At 37.9% G+C, this 13,739-nt stretch overlaps 1 protein-coding gene across 5 annotated transcripts in view; it reads right to left on the reverse strand.

Moving 5' to 3' along the window:
• Positions 1-13,739, reverse strand: part of EDA (ectodysplasin A) — a 404,383-nt gene that overhangs the window by 389,969 nt on the left and 675 nt on the right. The gene's annotated exons all lie outside the window — the stretch shown is intronic.

A 13,739-nucleotide genomic window follows, 5' to 3' on the forward strand; every position in this document is an offset into this window, starting at 1 on the left:
ATATCTCAACAACTGATAGAATGAGTAAACAAAAAAAATCAGAGAGGGCAAAAATTATTCAAAGAACACAATTTGACCTGTTTAGTAAATAAATAGCACTACACTATAGGACATATTCTTTCAAGTACACACAGAGCATCTATAAAAACTGACTACAGTCACCATTAATAACAAATACTTTAAATCATACAGAGATGTTCTTTAACCACAGCGGAATTAAGCTAAAAATAAATAACAAAAAAGATAACTAGAAAATTATCATCTTTGGAAATCAATACATACACTTAAAATGACTAATAAACCACAATGGAAAATAGAAAATATTATTTGTATTTAATGTTAAAACTATAGCATATCAAAATCAAAACTTATGTAACATGCTAAAACTGTGCTTAGAGGGAAATTTATACTCTACACATTTTAATAAATTTTTTAATGTTTATTTATTTTTGAGAGAGAGAAAGAGACACAGCATGAGCAGGGTAGGGGGAGGGGGAGAAACACAGAATCCAAAGAGAGCTCCAGGCTCTGAGCCATCAGCACAGAGCCAAGCCCCATGTGGGACTCGAACTCAGACTCACCAGCTGTGAGATCATGAGCTGACACCCAACCTACTGAGCCACCCAGGCACCCCTAAAATGAACATTTTATTTTACTTTATTAATATATATTTTTTTGAGAGACAGAGCGCCAGCAGGGGAGAGACAGAGAGGGGGAGACAGAATCTAAAGCAGGCTCCAGGCTCTCAGCTGTTAGCACAGAGCCCTATGCATGGCTCAAACTCATAAAGGGCAGATCATGACCAGAGCGGAAGTCGCTCAATTGACTGAGATACCCAGGTGCCCCTAAAATGCATATTTTAAAAAAGAATGATTTAAGCATCTTCTCAAGAAACTAGATATTTTTAAGGGGTGCCTGGGTGGTTCAGTCAGTTAGGCATCGAACTCTTGATTCCGGCTCAGGTCATGATCTCTGGTAGTGAAATCAAGCCCTGCCTGGGGCTTCAAGCTGGGTGGAGTCTGTTGAAGACTCTCTGTCTCCCTCTAGCTCTGCCCCTCCCTCACTCTTGAGCTTGCATGGGTGCATGCACTCACTCTCAAAAAAAGCAGAAAGTAGATATATTTTTAAAAATTGTTTTAAGTTTATTTATTTCAAGAGAGAGCAAGCAGGAGAAGGGGGGAGGGAGGGAGGGGGGGAGAGAGGGAGAGAGAGGGAGAGAGAGGGAGAGAGAGGGGGAGGGGGAGAGAGAGAGAGAGAGAGAGAGAGAGAGAATGAATGAATGAATATCCCACGCAGGCTTCGCACTGTCAGCACAGAGCCCAATGCAGGGCTTGAACTCACGAACTATGAAATCATGACCTGTGCTGAAATCAAGAGCTGGAGGCTTAACTGACTGAGCCACCCAGGTGCCCCCTAGATGTTTTTTTTAAATCACCAAATTAAAGCCAACAAAAGTAGAAATATGAAAATTTAAAAGATATTAGCAGAAATTAATGAAATAGAAAACAATCCATAGTGTAGATCAACTAATAAAATTGACAAATCTCTGGTAAAACCACCAAGAAAACTGCACGCTAATAAAACTGAAATGAAAAGGGGAAAAACTACAGATCATACAGATTAGAATTCAATGATTTAAACACACTATAGTACACAAACTGCTAATACACATAACAACTATTGTGAATCTCAAGGGCATTATACTAAGTGAAAAAAAGGCAATCTCAAATATATACTGTATGATTCCATTTATACATTTATTCAATCAATTTATACATCATCAGGGAAACACAAATCAAAACTACAATAAGATTATCACCTCCCATCTGGCAGAATGGCTAAAATTAACACAGGAAACAACAGGTGTTGGTGAGGATGTGGAGAAAAAGGAACACTCTCACACTGTTGGTGGAGATGCAAACTGGTATAGCCACTGTGGAAAACAGTATGGAGGTTCCTCAAAAGTTAAAATAGAACTATCCTATGATCCAGCAATTGCACTACTAAGTATTTACCCAAAGAATACAAAAATACTGGGGCACCTGGGTGACTCAGTTGGTTAAGCATCCAACTCTTGATTTCGGCTCAGGTCATGATCCCAGGGTTGTGGGATTGAGCCCTGCATTAGGCTCTGTGCTGACAGCATGGAGCCTGCTTGGGATTCTATCTGCCCCCCTCTCTCTGCCCCTCTGCCACTCTCTCTCTCTCTCTCTCTCAAAATAAATAAACTTTAAAAAATACAAAAATACTGATTTGAAGGGATACATGCACCCCGACATTTATAGCACCATTAGCAACTATAGCCAAATTATGGAAAGAGCCCACATGTCCATTGACTAATAAATGGACAAAGAAGAGGTGGTATATATATATATATATATATATATATACACACATATATATACACACACACATATATACATGCACACACACACACACAATGGAATATTAGTCATAAATTTAAAAAATGAAATCTTGCTATTTGCAATGATGTGGATGGAGCTAGAGAGTATTATGCTAAGTGAAATTAAGTCAGTCAAAGGAAGACAAATACCATATGATTTCACTCACATGTGGAATTTAAGAAACAAAATAAACGAACATGGGGGGGAAACAGAAAACCAAGAAACAGATCCTTAACTATAGAGAACTGAGGGTTGCTGGAAGGGAGGTGGGGGATGGGTTAAACAGGTGATGGGGATTAAGGAGTGCACTTGTGACGAGCACTAGGTGTTGTATGTAAGTGTTGAATCACTAAATTCTACACCTAAATCTAATATTACACTGTGTTAACTAATGGAATTTAAATGAAAGCTTTTAAAAAGGTTGTATTTTTTATTATTTTATTTATTTTTTTTAAGAGAGAGAGAGAGATATAGAGGGTGCAGGTGAGCAAAGGAGAGAGAGAGAGAGAGAGAGAGAGAGAGAGAGAGAGAGAGAGAAGCAGGTTCACCCGAACCGGGGCTAGAGCTTACCCGATGTGAAACTGGAACTCACAAACCGTGAGATCATGACCTAAGCCAAAGTCAGATGCTTAATGACGAGCCACCCAGGCGCCCTTAAAAAAATTTTTTTTAAACATTAATTTAAAACAAAGTTTTTTTTTTTTTTAATTTTTTTTTTCAACGTTTTTATTTATTTTTGGGACAGACAGAGACAGAGCATGAGCGGGGGAGGGGCAGAGAGAGAGGGAGACACAGAATCGGAAACAGGCTCCAGGCTCTGAGCCATCAGCCCAGAGCCTGACGCGGGGCTCGAACTCACGGACCGCGAGATCATGACCTGGCTGAAGTCGGACGCTTAACCGACTGCGCCACCCAGGCGCCCCTAAAACAAAGTTTTTAAAAGAGGCAATAATAACCACAAGAAGGAAAGATTTCTTACACATTAGGATAATTATATTTTAAAAAATAGAAAATAAGTGTTAGTGAGAATGTAAAGAAATTGGAATTCTTGTGCATTACCAGTAATATAAAATGATGCAGTCACTGTGGAAAACAATTTAGCAGTTCTTAATTCAACAGAACTACCATATAATCCAGCAATTCCACACAAAAGAATTAAAAGCAGAGACTACAACAGAGACTTGTACATCAATATTCAAAGCAACATTATTCACACTAGCCAAAAAGTACAAATAACCCAGCGTCCATCACAAATGAATTGATAAAATATGGTACACACACACACACACACAAATATTATTCATCCATAAAAAGAGTACAATTCTGATATGTGACAACATCAAATGAATCCTGAAAACCTTATGTAAAGTGAAATAAGACCAAAATAAAATAACAAATACTGTATGATTTTGCTTATATGAGGTACCTAGAATAGGTAAATTCAAAAGGAAAAAAGTAGAATAAAGGTTACCAGGGGCTGGGGAAAAGGGAATAGGGAATTATTATTTAATGGGCACAGAGTTCCTGTTTGGGAGGATGAAAGAGTTCTGAAAATAGTGGTAATGGGTACACAATGTTGTGAATGGACTTCATGCCATTGACCTACACAGTTGAAAATGGTTATAATAAATTTTATGTTATGTATTTTACCACAATTAAACAACAGATGGTGAGGATATTATGAAATTCTTCATGTGAATAAATTTAAATTTTTTACTGAAGTAAACAAATTCTTAGAACATAAAAATTACTAGGGACACCTGGGTGGCTCAGTTGGTTAAGTGTCCTGTTCGTGATTTTTGCTCAGGTCATGATTTCACGGTTTATAAGATCAAGCCCCATGTATGGCTCTGCACTGACAGAACAGACCCTGCTTGGGGTTTTCTCTCTCTCTCTCTCTCTCTCTCTCTCTCTCTGGCCCTCCCCCACTCTTTCATTTTCTGTCTCTCTCTCTCAAAATAAACATTTTTAAAAACTTATTTAAACTGATACAAGTAAAACCAAGATATCTGTAAATCTTATACCTATTAAGTTATCAAATCTACAGTTTAAAATCTCCCCTCTTCTGGGCGCCTGGGTGGCTCAGTCGGTTGAGCGGCAGGTTCAGCTCAGGTCATGACCTCGCTGTTCATGAGTTGGGGGGGGAGGGGGGAACATGTGGGGCTCTGTGCTGACAGCTCAGAGCCTAGAGCCTCCTTCGAATTCTGTGTCTTCTTCTCTCTGACCCTCCCCAGCTCATGTCTGTCTCTCTCAAAAAAATGAATAAACATTAAAAAATAATAATAATAAATAAATAAACAAATAAAATATCCCCTCTTCTCCCTCCCAAAATTCCAGGCCCAAATGTTTCACCAATTTACCAAACATTTAAGGAAGAAATATTACATAAACTCTTACAGACAAAAAATTTAAAACACTTCCAAATAATTTAAAAAAATTTTTTAATGTTTATTTTTGAGACGGAACATGTGTGGGGGAGGGGAAGAGAGAGAGAGAGAGAGAGAGAGAGAGAGAGAGACAAAATCTGAAACAGGCTCCAGGCTCTGAGCTATCAGCACAGAGCCTGAACGCAGGGCTCAAACTCAGGAATGGCGAGATCACAACCTAAGCTCAAGTGGGATGCCTAACCAACTGAGTCACTCAGGTGCCCCACTTCCAACTAATTTTATAAGAACATTATAACTTTATCCAAACCTGATACAAAAGGAAAATTACATGCTAATCTCACTCATGTATATAGAGGGAAAGACCCTCAGTGATATATTAACAAACCAAATCTAGCAATATGTAAAATGAATAACCATTGTGACAAAGTGTTTATTCCACAAGTGCAAGGTTAGTTTAATACTACATTAACTGAATAAAGGAAAAAAATCATATGATTATCTCAATAGATGCAGGAAAGCCATTGATATAATGATATATCCATTTATGACTTTAAAAAATCTTAGTAAACTAGGACTAAAACAGAACTTTAAATTTATAAAGGCTATCTTTAGAAAAAGAACTACAACAATCATCATACCTAAAGATGTTAAAAGCTCTTCCCTCTGAGATTGGGAATAGGGTAAGGATGCCTACAATCACTAATTCTATTTGACATTGTTCTGAAGGCTTAAGCTAGTACAATAAAGAAAAAAATTTAAAGTACAAATATTGGAAAAGAAAAAATAAAAAAATAAAACCTGTCTTTTGTCACAAAATGTAATAGTGTATGTAGAAAATCCAAAAGAATCCACAGAAAATTTATTAGGATTAATAAATGTGTTCAGCAAGATGTTGGACACCAAACAATATATAAAAATATGTTTCTGAGCATCAGCCAGAAGCAATTTAAAAATGAGATTTTAAGATAATGTGGTCCTAGGTTGTTTTTCCTGTGAAGCAGACTGGAAGACATAGATTACTACGCAGGACTTTTAATTCCTAATTTTTGCAGGGTTCAACATATGGGCAAGAGAAAGGAAAAAAGAAATCCCCAAAAGGCTCTAGCCAAAACCATAGGGAGCTCTGGAGCTAATACAGTCCTTCAAAGTATTCTGGATTTAGTGGGAAGGGGCAAGCCTTTCCACCTCCTAACTGATCAGTCATTGGATATGGGATACCCTGAAAGGAGGCATCTCTATGGGTGAGACAGTTTTCTTCAACCAGGACAAATTCAAAAAGGGCCTGTCAGTTGAGATCTGTCTTCTAGCAGCACTCTCAGCCGTTGAGGAATAAGTCTTCCATTTCTGAATGGGGACTTTGGTGACAGATCATGGCATTAACTGCAGATATCATTTAAAATGGCTTCAAAAAATATCAAATACCTTACAATAAATCTAATGATAGGGGTATAAGAGTTCTACACAGAAAACTATAAAATATTGTGAATATCCAGTTTTCCCAACACTATCTGTTGAAGAAACTATCCTTTCCCCATGATGTATTCATGGCACCCTTCCCAAAGATTACGTGACTATATATACATGGATTTATTTCTAGGATCTCTATTCTGTTCAACTGGCCTATATACCTGTGTTTAGGCCAATTATCCTACTTTTTAAAAATTTTAATTCCAGTATAGTTAACATACAATGTTATTTAAGTTTTAGGTGTACAATATAGTGATTCAAAAATTTTATACTTACCATAAGTGTATTATTGATCTCCTTCACCTAATTTACTCATCTCCCCCGCCCCCCCCCCATCTCCCTTCTGGTAATGTCTTGGGATGTCTGGGTGGCTCAGTTGGTTAAGCATCGACTCTTGATTTAGGCTCAGGTCATGATCTCACAGTTTGTAGGATCAACCCCCATGTCAGGTTCTGCGCTGACAGCCCAGAGCCAGCTTGGGATTCTTCTCCTCCCTCTTTCTCCCCCCCTCCCCCATTTGCACATATGCATTCTCATTCTCTCTCTCTCCCTCTCCTTCTCTCTCAAAATAAATAAAGATTTAAAGAAAGAGTCTGTTTTTGGTTTATCTTTTCTTTGTTCATTTGTTTTGTTTCTTAAATTCCACACACAAGTGAAATCATTTGCAATGACAAGGATGGAGCTAAAGAGTATCACACTAAGTGAAATAAGTCAGAGAAAGACAAATACCATATGATTTTTCTATTATTTTATGTTTAGTCTATATCTGTGTCCTTGAACCTAAAGAGAGTTTCTGGTGGAAAGCATGATTGTGTCTTGCTTTTATCCATTCAGCCACTATATGACTTTGATTGGAAGAGATTTTTGCCTATTTACATTTGAAGTAATTTTTGATAGTGAAGGATTTACCATTGCTATTTTGTTAGTTGTTATTTGTTAGTCTTGAAATTCTTTTATTTCCCCCTTTTCTCTCTTCCTTTGTATTTTATTGTTTTTTGTATTGATATGCTTTGATTTATTTCTTTTGTGTGTGTGTAACTTCTATAGGTATTTTTTCATGGTTACCTTGGGGCTTACATAAAATATTAAGTCTATTTTAGCCTGATAACTTAAGTTCAATTGCATATAAAAACTCTACACTCTAACTTATTTCACATACATAATTTATTATTTTTGTCACATTCTACATCTATTCATGTTGTGTATCTTTTAACATAGAGTTATTTTCAATACTTCTACCATTTAACTTTTATACTAGAAATAAAAGTGATTTATCCTCTTCCATTCAGTAATACAGTATTCTGTATGGGTCTATATATTTACTTTCACCAATAAGTTTCATACTTTCTCATGCTATCACATAGCTCTTTGGTGTCCTTTCATTTCAAGTTAATATAACTCCCTGTAGCGTTTCATGTAAGTCAGGTCTAGTGATGATGAATTTCCTCAGCTTTTGTTTGTCTAAGAATGTCTGTATCTGTTCTTATTTTTTAAGAAAAGTTTTGACAGGTATTGTATTCTTAGTTGGCAGTTTTTTGCTCTTCAGCACTTTGAATATATTATCCCACTCCCTTGTGGTCTGCAAAATTTCTGCTGAAAAGTTTGCTGATGTTCTTAAGGGGAGTTCCCTTGTACATGGTAAGTTGGTTTTCTTTTGAGGCTTTCAAAATTTTTTGTTTTTGACTTTTGACAATTTGACTATAATGTGTCTTGGTGTGGATTTTCTGGGTTTATTTACTTAGTATTCTTTGGGCTTCTTGAATTTGGTCATCCATTTCCTTCTCCACATTTGGAAAGTTTTCAGCCATTATTCCTTTGAATAAGCTTTTGGTCTTTTCTCTCTCTCTCTCTATGCCTTTTGGGACTCCCCTAATGCCAATAATGGTCTACTTGACGGTATCACTTAAGTCCCATATGCTTTTTCACTATTTTTCTTTTCTTTTTTTTTCTTTTTGTTCCATGGACTGAATTATTTCCAAAGACCAATCTGATTTCACTGATCCTTTATTCTGCTTTATCTAATCTGCTGTGAATCCTGCTCATGAATTTTTCAGTTTAATTATTTGGTTCTTTAGCTACATGACTTTTGTTTCATTCTTTTTAATATTTTCTATCTCTTTGTTAGAATTTTCATTTTATGCACTGTTCTCTTGATCTTAGTGAACATCTTTATAAGAGTTATTTTGAATTCTTTGTCAAGTAAATCTCATAACTGTTTCATTAGGGTCAGTATCTGAACATATATTTCTTTGTGTGGAACATCTTTGCCAATTTTTCATTTTCATTGACTCTCTGTGTTGGTGTCAAAATATTACAGAAAGCAATCATCTCTCCCAATCTCCATGGACTGGTCTTGTACAGAAGACCTTCACCAAGCAGCCCAATCAGAGATTCTGGGGGCTTCTATCAATTCTTTCCCTCCTTAAAGAGAAGCAAGCAGCTGTGTCTTTGTCTATTTACTCTGTACAGAATGCATTTGCCACTCCAAAGTGCCACCTCCATTCTCCCTCAGATAGCTAGACAAAGCCAGATCCATCAGAGATCCAAGACTGGCAAGGCAGATGCCAGTTCTTTGGGCAGCCCTGGAGAAGTTCTGGCACTGAATCCCATATCAACTCTTCCACCTCCAGGAGTAAGGTGAAAGTTGACATGTTTCATCTACCCACTCTGTGCTGAGTGGGGTGGGAGGATCTATGGTATCTATCAGTCCTAGCCATCATTTCTGTTCTCCTCCAGGAGACTAGACTGTGCCAGAACCCTGAGTTCCTAGACTGACAAGTCAGATGCCAGTTCTTTGGGAAACCCTGGAGAAGTTGGAGCACCAGATGCAAAAATAAACTTTCTTCCCTAGGGAAATATTGAGAGCTGGGATTTTTTGTCTTCTTGCTCTGTGCTCAGCAGGAGGGATGATCCATGATATCTACCAGCCCATGACACTGTCTGTTTTCTCTGAGGCATGCCCCTCAGAGTTTCAAGATTGGCAAGACAGAAGCCAGTCCTCAGAAAACTTGGGAGTGCTGGATTAGTGAACCAACCTCTTCCCTCCACTGGGAGATGCTGAAGCTAGGGGGTTTCTTCCTTATCATATGGTATTGAGCTGGTGGCAGATACTCTGGCAAGAGGGTGTCCCAAATCTCCCTGTTGGCTTCAGGGAATCTACTTTCATGTTCACCCCAAATATAGGAGCCTTTCAATTAGTCCCTGAATTTCTCACAAAGGGAATTTTTTCTTGAATCATTACTAAATTAGTGTGTTGGCAGGGAGAAAGGCTCAGGACTTCCTAATCTACCATCTTGCTGACATCATCCCCTTTAAAATTATTCTCTTTTTGTGGAATATGATGAGCTGGTTCTAAAATATATGGAGAAATGCCAAGGGCCAAGAACATCCAAGATATTTTTAAAGAAGAGGAACAAGGTGGAAGGACTTGCTTTACCAGATATCAAGAGCTTATTATGAAGTCCAGTAATTAAGACTATAGTATTGTTACAATGACAAATAGACTAACAGAACAGTTCAGAAACAATCTCACACATATGCAATTTACGACAAAGGTGATACTATAAAGAAGCAAAGAAAAAGACATTCCTTATAAATAAATGGCCTGGGTCAGTTGAAAAGATAAAGCTTGGCCCCTATATCTCATCATACACATAAATCAATTCCAGATGGACTGCAGATCTAAATGTGAATGGCAAAATACATGAAGCTTCTAGAAGATAACATGAAAAAAATACCTACATGATCTCAAGGTAGGAAAATACTATTTAAATGAAACACAAAAAACATTAGTCATAAAAGAAAATACTGAAAAACTAGACACATGAAAATTTAAAACGTCTGTTCCTCAAAGAATACTGAAGAGATTTGGGAAGGGTTTGCAATATAAAAAGTGCAAAAACGGTTCATAGCCAGAGTATATAAAGAATTCCTACAAATCTATAGGAAAAGGACAAACAACCTGATTTTTAAAAATGCACAAAATACTTGTAGAGACACTTCACAGAAGAAGTTATCCAAATAGATAATAAACCTTTGAAAAAGCATACAACTTCATTAGTCTTCTGAGAAATGTCAATTAAAATTACAATGAGATAGTATTACAAACCCATCTGCCAGAATGGCTATAATTTAAAATTTTTTTAATGTTTATTTTTTGAGAGAGAGAGACAAAGAGAGACAGAGGGTGAGCGGGGGAGGGGCAGAGAGAGAGGGAGACACAGAATCCAAAGCAGGCTCCAGGCTCTGAGATGTCAGCACAGAGCCTGACGTGGGACTCGAACTCATGGACCGTGAGATTGGGTTTCTGGAGACTTTTATCAGCTGTTAAGTTTTTCTTGAGAAGTGACCGTCAGAATTTCCTATATGATTATGGATGCAAATCCACTTTTTGTTCTTTTACATAGAAAAGATGATGGTTTTGTTTTGTCATTATTTTCAACACCCTTACTGATGCTGCCCACCATATTACTTGCTTTGGGGACCACAATCACAACTGGGGCAACTTCTTCACAAAATGATCAATAATGATTTTTATTTTTATTTTTATTTTACTCTAACAATCATATTGTGTACTAACTCAGAAAATGAGATGTACCTAGATCTTCATATCATCTCCTGTGAGTAGCCAGATAAATCTACAGGTATTCCTTGACTACTCCAGCTAAAGGAGAGAGTTATGATTCTAAAAGGTCTGAAGCGACCCTCTCACTTTTTATCATTAGTAACGTCTCCACTGGGGAGGCTTTTCTAACAATTCCGTTGGAGAACTTTGCTGATCTCTCTGTTATGTATCCCAACTACCCTAATTTCCTTCTGTTTCTTGTTTTAAAAGTTTTTTTTAATGTTTATTTATTTATTTTTGAGAAAGAATGAGCAGGGGAGAGGAGCAGAGGAAAGACAAAGAGAATCCCAAGCAGGCTCTGCACTGTCAGCACAGAGCCCAATGCTGGGCTCTACCCCACGAACCCGTGAGATCATGACCTGAGCCAAAATCAAGAGTCAGAGGCTTAACCGACTGAGCCACCCAGGTGCCCCTCTTGTTTTAAAAGTTTTTAAATTGAGGGATACAAGCAAACCTCCTCAGTGATCTCTAGATCCCTTTCTTGAGTCATAACTGAGCCTATCATCTCATAAAGATGAATATAGGTGTGCATGACCTTATACAATGAAGTACCTCTGTTTTGCCCACTTGGTCTTTCTGTAATTTATTCTCATCAGTTTGTCTTTACTCCTTGCAAATAAGCTGGTGAGGAACCTGAATGTTCTGCCCATTAAAGGGTGTATATTTTTATCTTTCTTCCTCTCCATGTAAGAGTTTCTGTAAGAGCAGCTGTTTGTGTTGAAAAACTAAAATATAAAAATATGACCTACGTGGCCAAATCCCACAAGGCTGTTTACTTCCTTGTTTATGAATCAGAATGTCAGCACAACTTAGAATCTTGACTGTCAGCAGATATTGCAATTAAATGTCCCTGCAAAGCCAGCAGAGGGTGCACCAGGGTACTAGCAATTTTACCCAAGATGTAGCAGTATCAGTTTAACTCTAATAGCCAATCAACTTTTTGCCTTTTTTGGGGGGGAGAGATGGGTATACTAAAACTAACATCCTCAAAAGAAACATAATTTGAATCTGGGCTAAAATTTCTTTAAATTATACTTCAATTCTCCTGAAAGTAAAGTTTAAGAAGAGTAAGGAATACATGTTAAATTTAGTCTGACCAAAATATAGGTGGAGTAAAAGAAAATGATATAAATCTGAGCTCTCTACATGGCAAGAATGGTACTATGGAGCTCCACCCCGCTTTCCTCAAAAAGGCTCCAGGAATTATATGCTACAGGGGAACAGGCACTGTACTGGGAGTCAAGAAACCAACCTCCCTTTTACCAGTGACCAGAGTTGTATGACCTTGGTCAAATCACTGCCCCCCACCCCCCGCAGGGCCTATGTGCTATTCAAGGGGATCAAACAAAATGGACTTATATAGCCCCTCACAATTCTAAAAATCTCTGACACCAATTGATGCCAGCAAATGTAAAGAGCCAGTATGCTTGTTGCTACTGCTCAAAAAGATTAAAACAGAAATAAAGGACAGAAAATAGGGATCTGTATTTAAACCTAGACAGAACTATTTGAAGTGCCATGTGAAGGACAAGGCGACTAAATGCCATTATAGACCTGTAAGAGTCCCACACTATCACAGAAGCCCTAGAGCACAGCTGTCCTGCTAATCCTCAATATACAAACATAGGTCTGTCCATCCTAAATACCAAAAGGCTTTGGCTACCATTTGACTAAGGAAAGGAAGTTCAATTCCTTTATCTTTTCACAGAATATCAATGTTCAGCTGCTAAGTATTGCCACTGGGTGCCGTGGGGGCAGGGGATGGATAAAGGAAGCCAGAATCCTAGTTAATTATCATTTAGCTACAGTGTTTAAAGTTTCAAGTATGAGAAGCATGTCTACTGATTCTCTTCTTTGATAAACTGTTATATAAGTTGGAGTGTGCTAGCAAGACATTTTTAGGTTCAGGGTAACTTTATAATACACAATGTAGAATGTATGGCCCATCCTAACATTACAGTTTTATCATGAATGTGATGCCAGCTTTGGATGCATGGTCAAAATACCATAATAGCACAAATAATGTTTACAGAGTATGACAATGATGTGGTAGTAAATATAGAAACCCTGGGTCCCTCACTTCAAGAAACTCATTTGCACAACTTGCCCTCTTTCCCAAAATAAATTCACTGTTATTCTCTAACCACCTCAAAAGGATTCTTGGATCCTTGCTTCTTTTAAATTTCACATGACAAAATATGGCAGTGAGGAGAAAACTTATTTTAAATGCACTAAATTTACTTGAATAAAGAGCTGAAAATGTAGAAGACAAACACCAAAGCTAATAGCTAACAAGGGCGCAAACACCATAAAGATTGCAAAACAAACAAACAAAACAATAACTGGTCTTGGAAGATTACTCCTGAGTAATTATTCCAATCAATAGACTCCTGTTCTCAAACTAGCAGTGGTTAACAGCCTTCACACTCACCCTACCTAACCCCCCCCCAAAAGAGTCAGAACCGGCATGCAAAGGGTGAGTTTTATTTCCATAGATTTTTTAAATTGCTGTTCAGAAGTTGTCTAGCAAGATGGCATAGTTCTACCAGAATTCCACAGGGGCGCTGATCCTCACTAGAACACTGAGGACAATCAGTCTCAAATTGCAGGTAAGTGTGAACAAGCCCAAGTTCTGGTCAGCGCACAAGGACCCGCGCTGAAAATGCGATTAAAAGTTATTTCAACTGTGGAGCAGTTATTACAGCTGTTTACAGCTCCAACTCCAAAGGAGAGCCTGCTCGTGCTGGCATCAGCTCTGGACACGAAAAAACAAGCACCGCGGGCAGAAAATCTCACCAGGAGCAGAGGGGCCGTTAGTCCGCCAGAGGGGCAGCGCCCGCACCTCCGCGGCCAGGA

Source organism: Lynx rufus, unplaced genomic scaffold (genome assembly GCF_022079265.1).
Source record: "Lynx rufus isolate CCGP_SWC_20201006 ecotype Redwood Valley unplaced genomic scaffold, mLynRuf1.p SCAF_30, whole genome shotgun sequence".
NCBI classification, from domain to species: Eukaryota; Metazoa; Chordata; class Mammalia; order Carnivora; family Felidae; genus Lynx; species Lynx rufus.